Source organism: Terrapene carolina, unplaced genomic scaffold, assembly GCF_002925995.2.
Source record: "Terrapene carolina triunguis isolate 2854851 unplaced genomic scaffold, T_m_triunguis-2.0 Scaffold95, whole genome shotgun sequence".
Lineage (NCBI taxonomy): Eukaryota > Metazoa > Chordata > Testudines > Emydidae > Terrapene > Terrapene triunguis.
In genome coordinates, this window is record NW_020664446.1 from 20,404,105 (window position 1) to 20,410,908 (window position 6,804).

The window sequence follows — 6,804 nt, forward strand, 5'->3', positions numbered from 1 at the left end:
TAATTTAACAGAGGTTACCATAAATATATTTATTAATAGTGTAAAGCACTATGGAAGTGTATCTTATGCTAAGATCTCAAAGCACTTTACAAATATGAAGCAAACTTTGCAGTATCCTCATTGAGGCTGGTCTCTCCTATACTGCTGCAAAACTAACTGTTGCTGTTTATACTGGCCAACTACAGGATACAATATTGCTGGGGTATAAGTTATGGAAAAATGAAGATAATGATATTGCACTACCTGATCCTGCCCAGGTTGGATAGGCTATTTAGGTTCTTGTTTCCTCCAGAGATTATTTCTATATACATAATGCTAATCACAGTTCCTACTGTGGAGCCAATTCCTGTTTCTCTCCACATCCAAGCAAGCGCAGTCTCAGTGCCTACTCTGGAGAAATATGACAGATGGATGGACTAGATTTCCTAAAGTGTTTTCCATCTTGCATATTTATATTCCCCACCTCTAGTAGCAGTGATATATGTTAGAACAACACTAATTTTACATACATCATAGAATATCAGGGTTGGAAGGGACCTCAGGAGGTCATCTAGTCCAACCCCCTGCTTGAAGCAGGACCAATCCCCAGACAGATTTTTGCCTGAGATCCCTACATGGCCCCCTCAAGGACTGAATTCACAACCCTGGGTTTAGCAGGCCAATGCTCAAACCACTGAGCTATTCCCCTCCCCAAAAAGAAAAAATATCCCCATCCTTTTACTCTGAATTATTTCAAGCTAAATTTTATTTACAATTTTCTTTACACCTTTCATTTAGGATCTTTATTCATTTTGAATAAATGAGTTGACTTTAGCATAGTCCCTATGATTTGTAGGATACTAAAAAAGAGGTGAATGTTTGAACATGATTAAATTACACTATTGGGTACTGTGTTATCTTTAGGGTTCATATGCTTGAGGAGTGTTAAGTAGCCTAAACCTTGGGAAATTAATGGGACTCCTTGTATGAGCAAGGTGAATAGGAGTAAGCTGCAGTCTTATTTGCGATAGTAGCACGAATGTGCTGGGCATTTTCCAGCCGGCAGAGACCCTGTCCCAAAGTACCCTCACTTTATGCACATAAAGACAGACAAAAGGTTAGGGAAGGGGAACAACAAGAAGGATTTTCCATAAACATCAACAGAATTCACTACAGGCCAGTATTATCTGGTCAATGTTACTGTCAGCATGATAGGCTATTAGATGAAAACCCCAGCTGACTAAAGTATGAAATAAAAAGCTTGTTTACAAGTATTTGGAAGAAAAACAAAGGAGCATTTTCAAGAAGCAACCCAACCTCAAGCAATCCTTCCTTGACCCCATCTAGCTCAGTGTCTAAACTCCCTTGGGCGTAGGGCTTTATAGCTGTCCAGTTCCCACAGTGCTTTGCAGTAGAGGAAAGAAAATAATAAAAGCAATTACTGTCTGGCATCTGGCACAGATGCTGAGACCCCAGGTGCATAGTAATGCTTCAGTAGTTTTGCCACATTTCTGTTAAAACACAAGTGACTTATGACTAGGATTCTTTAACTGCAGAACATTGCTGGTACCATTAACAACTCCTTTGCATTCCCTGCCTTAGGATGAGTGTACATTGTGTAAAACATCCCTTTTTACATAGTAAAAAATATTTTCCAGTAGATCACCCTGGATTGGACGGTCACACAGATGCATATACTCTGTAATAAACAGACAGAGATTACAGCCCCACAAGCTAACTGTCCTGATTTAGGAGTGCCAGTCCCACTCTTTTGAACAAAATATTTATAATTTTGCCCTCTTCATCTTACAAAAAGGTCCCGCAGTCCCTGTATTTCCAGGTTATTAAAAGGTGCAGTGTAACCCACACACCTCCTGGGTGTGGTGTTCTATCCCACCTAGTGGCACTGAGACCACCTAAAGAGAGATTAATGAGTCTGCTCCACAGCCTTAGCTAAGCACCATATGGCTTTTAGCTAGGGTGACCAAACAAGTGTGAAAAATCAGGACAGGGGGTGGGGGGTAATAAGCGCCTATAGAAGAAAATGCCCCAAATATCGGGACTGTCCCTATAAAATGGGGACAACTGGTCACCCTACTTTTAGCTCATACACTAAGCTCCAGAGATCCCAGATTTGATCCCACCCGCCGACAACCAGGGTCTTGGTTGGTGTTACAGTAGCCCTACTTTTCTTCCAAGATTTCCCTAGTTATAGCCTTCACATGTTGACAGGTATGAATCACATGGTATTTTTTAGTAATAAGGGATGGGAATCCTTTATGGGGGGAAGAACACTCTGGTGAATAATTCCATCTTGATTGATTGATTTTATGGGTTTTTTTAAAAAATCTCCCATACCTATAAAGTTAGGATGCAATAAGAATGCCCTTTTGAGTTTACTTTGAGAGCTCTTACAAGTAATTTTCTTTGCACTTTTTAGAGTATACTTTTTAAATGACCTAATTTGTAAAACAGTGATAATCTGAATGTAGCTAAATTAGTCTCCTTTTCATAGCCCCATCCATACAAAGCTTCACTACCTCACCATACACTAAGTCACACTGCCTGCATAGCACACAGAGATGCCATGGCGTAGCAAGCATGAAACAGGAACAAGTTCCACTAATTCTACACCCATGACTTAGCTCTCAGCACAAAGCTGAGCTTTTGGCTCCATCTGCTGACTGAAAATTGAAAGAGACAGGGAATAAAGCAGTAGCTACTGCAAAATGAAGTGGAGAAAGAAAGCAACTGAGGACATGTTTTTCTCTTCAACTGAAGTAAAAATCAAAGCCAGTAACTTTGCTGTTGAAATACAAATAAGAGGGTTTGTTCCACCATAGACACTTCTAACACGTTCAAGATATTGTGCGGCAGAGTGGCCTATGGCATAGGCTTAGTATGCTTCAGGAATATGTCAAGGGAGCATAAATGCTCAGACATTGAATTTATGGAAGGAAGAGGTAAAGAAAGAGGTTAGTTGTCCACTACGTGGGGGGAGCGATAGCTCAGTGGTTTGAGCAGTGACCTGCTAAAGCCAGCGTTGTGAGCTCAATCCTTGAGAGGGCCATTTAGGGAACTAGGGTTAAAAAACAAAACAAAAAACTGTTTGGGGATTTGTCCTGCTTTGAGCAGGGGGTTGGACTAGATGATCTCCTGAGGTCCCTTCAAACCCTGATATTCTACTTTTTAAGAAGAACCTTGAAGAAAATTTCTAAACCTAACTAAAGTTCTGGAAAATGAAACAGGAGGGGTTTTTGTTTGGCTTGCTTTTTGTTTTGTTTTTTAAAAACAAGAATATCCATTATTATTTATTTATATCCATAAACTGGAGAGACTACAGCTATGCCTATTAAAGGAGGAACAAGAGAAGCAGAGAGAGAACAATTTTACCAAGGGAAAAATCAGACTCAATGCACGTGCACATGCGCACGCACACACACACACACAGTAGGTGGTAATCTAAGTGTATTATGACATTACCCCTTTAAACAGTAGGGGAGTGGGGAGAGAAGGAATTTTGGTATTTCCTAGTGTCATCCCAGCTGTTGCTACTATCTTGCTGGAGCTCCCTCCCCAGTCTTTTATTGATGATGAATAGAATGTATCCTCTCTCCAACATCTTGACCAGCTCCACCCTTTTAAATAAAGGAACTGAGATGGGGTTAGTTTGCTTTCCTTGTTCCCAAAGTTGTATGGATGTCCTGTCAACTATGTTTATAGCACTAGCTTAGTAACAAATAGAACACATACCGCCTTTTGTTTAAGGCTCTCAGACCTGCTATCATTACTAACTAAGTGAATATGATGCATGGAGAAGGCAAACTTCTGTGCTAGGCTCTAGGATCAGACTGGAGATAAAAAGGCTTAATTTTAATAAAAATAACATCTGACACCAACAAACACACAAATCACTATAAAACATTAGAAGATTTATAGGAACCTGAGGTCCTGCTTCCACCTACACTCTATGATGCTACAAGGCTCCATGACTTACTTTTTGAAGGGACTTAGTCAGTCATGGATTATATACCGCTTTCTTTCTGTTACACCATTAGCCCTGTTTATATTATCTGGCAATCTTGCACCTCTCTAAGTGCAATTGACATCAAGCCACACCTTCCAGCATTTTGTCCCTTATCTCCAAACCCAACAATCACCATTATGTCTCTCTCTCTCTCAAATACACATTCACCTTATAAGGAAGGCTTCACCCTCATTCTCACTCATCCACAGCTGATATTTATCCCATTCCTTTATCCTAAATAATGTACATTGTGAGCCAGCATAAAGTTCTCTAGTCCTGCTCACTTTCATAAATAACCACCAACTTGCATCTGATGAAGTGGGTTTTAGCCCACGAAAGCTTATGCCCAAATAAATTTGTTAGTCTCTAAGGTGCCATAAGGACTCCTCGTTGTTTTCACCAACTTAATGTTGCCTTTGCAAGATCCGTGTGAACCATTTTTATACGCTCTGCTACTATTTAGTAATCTTGGTTCATAAACTTTTGACTACAGTTAGTAGGAAGTCTGCACTGGGCAAACTGAGAAAGGAATTTTTTTTAAAAGAGTGAGATGCATGGCATTGATTAACCACTGGCCTACCTCAGCTGGAACTGCATTACATGGTCCAAGAAAAAACAGTTACTGCCTTCTCGTAACTGTTGTTCTTTGAGATGCGTTGTTCATGTGCATTCCAATCAGGTGTGCGCACGCCGTGTGCACGACAGCCAGAAGATTTTTCCCCCAGCAGTATCCGTAGGGTCGGCCAGGACACCTCTGGAGTCGTGTCTTTATGGCACCAAATATAGGGCCCTGCTGACCCTACCCCCCCTCAGTTCCTTCTTGCCGGGTACTCTGACAGAGGAGTAGGAGGGAGGGTATTGGAATGGACATGAACAACACATCTCGAAGAACAACAGTTACGAGAAGGCAGTAACTGTTTTTTCTTCTTCGAGTGCTTGTTCATGTCAATTCCAATCAGGTAACTCACAAGCCTAAGTTCTGTATGCAGGGTCGGAGTTGTCCACTGATTGGAGTACCGCTCTACCAAAGGCCGAGTCGTCTCTGACCTGCTGGGTGATTGCATAATGTGTGGTGAAAGTGTGTATGGACGACCACGTCGCTGCTCTGCATATTTACTGGGTAAGAACCTGCGCCAGGAACACTGTTGAAGAGGCCTGCACCCTCATGGAGTGCACAGTGATTGGAGGGGCAGGTACCCTGCCAGGTTGTAGCACTCTCAGATGCAGGGCGTGATCCATGACAAAACCCGTTGAGAGGAGACTGGAAGACCTTTCATTCTGTCTGCCACAGCCACAAATAGTTGGATGGACTTTTGGAATGGCTTTGTTCTCTCATGTAGAAGGCTAACACTCTGCGGACATCCAGCAAGTAAAGCCTCTGCTCCCTACCGCTCGAGTGCAGCTTAGGATAGAACACTGGGAGGAAGGTGCCCTGGTTGATGTGAAATTGGGAGACAATCTTTAGGAGGAAAGCCGGGTAAGGCCTGAGCTGAACCTTGTCCTTTATAGAACACAGTGTAAGGAGGCTTGATGTTAGGACCTTGAGCTCAAACACCCTCCTGGCTGAAGTTATTGCCACCAGAAACGCCACCTTGTACGAGAGGTAGAGCAGGGAGCATGTCTCCAGTGGTTCAAAAGGCGGCCCCATCAGTCTGGAAAGGACCAGGTTGAAGTCCCAAGCTGGGACTGTTTGTCTGACTTGTGGGTATAGCCTGTCAAAACCTTTGAAAAAACGTCTGACCATAGGGTTGGTGAAGACTGACTGGCCCTCTGCACCTGGATGGAAGGCAGAGATGGTGGCCAAGTGAACCCTTATTGACAACATGAATAGCCTCTCCTGCTTGAGATGGAGAAGGTAATCCAGTATGAGTGGCATAGAGGCGAGTGTCAGGGATGAATGACGCCTGTCTGCCAGAAGTCTTATGTTCATCGCCATGTCGGTGCCGGGAGTCCTTAGCCTCCTTTCTTGGTGCCGGTGCACTGCGCGCGGAAGAGGCAGCGCTTGGTACAGGCTCCGCCAACCTGGGGTCGGACTGCGGATGGAGGGCTGCCTCCATGAGGAGAATTCTGCGTCTCTACTTGTGATCCTTAAGGGTTCTCAGCCGAAACTCCTTGCAAATGCGGTATTTGTCTTTTTGGTGACTCTCGCTGAGGCACTTCAAACGAAGTGTGCGGGTCACTCTTCGGCATCAATTTCCCACAGACATCACACGATTTGAACCCTGGCGACTGAGGCATGCCCTGGTGTTGGAGAACAAAACGGAGAGGGGGGAACCCCCCAACAGAAACTTAGAGAAACTACTAATACTACTAACTAATAATCTAACTGTATACAACTGATAGGGGGACACTGCTAAAGGCACTTGCAAAAGCAAGAGCGAGGGAAGTTCCAGCTAGCCATCACCGGCAGTAAGAATGCACTGAGGGGGGGTTGGGTCATCAGGGCCCTATATTGAGTGCCATGAAGGCGCAACTCCACGGGTCACCGAGGCCGACCCTACGGATATTGCTAGGGGAAAAAATCTTCCGGCTGTCGTGCACGTAGCTCGCGCACACCTGATTGGAACTGACATGAACAAGCACTTGGAGTATCCTAGTGAAAGATTAGCAGTGACCATTACATGTGCCTGTTTAGTACTATACCCAGCAACTTCCAAAAGGCAGGAAGGGTTAAAAGCACTAGTCCTGAAGGGAAGTAAAGCAGAAACCTCCAGTGTTAAGGTGGCTGCAAACAGATGGGATGTTCATTAATATGAAGGAGCCACTTGGCCATAGCTACTAAGAAAAACTCTTGTAAG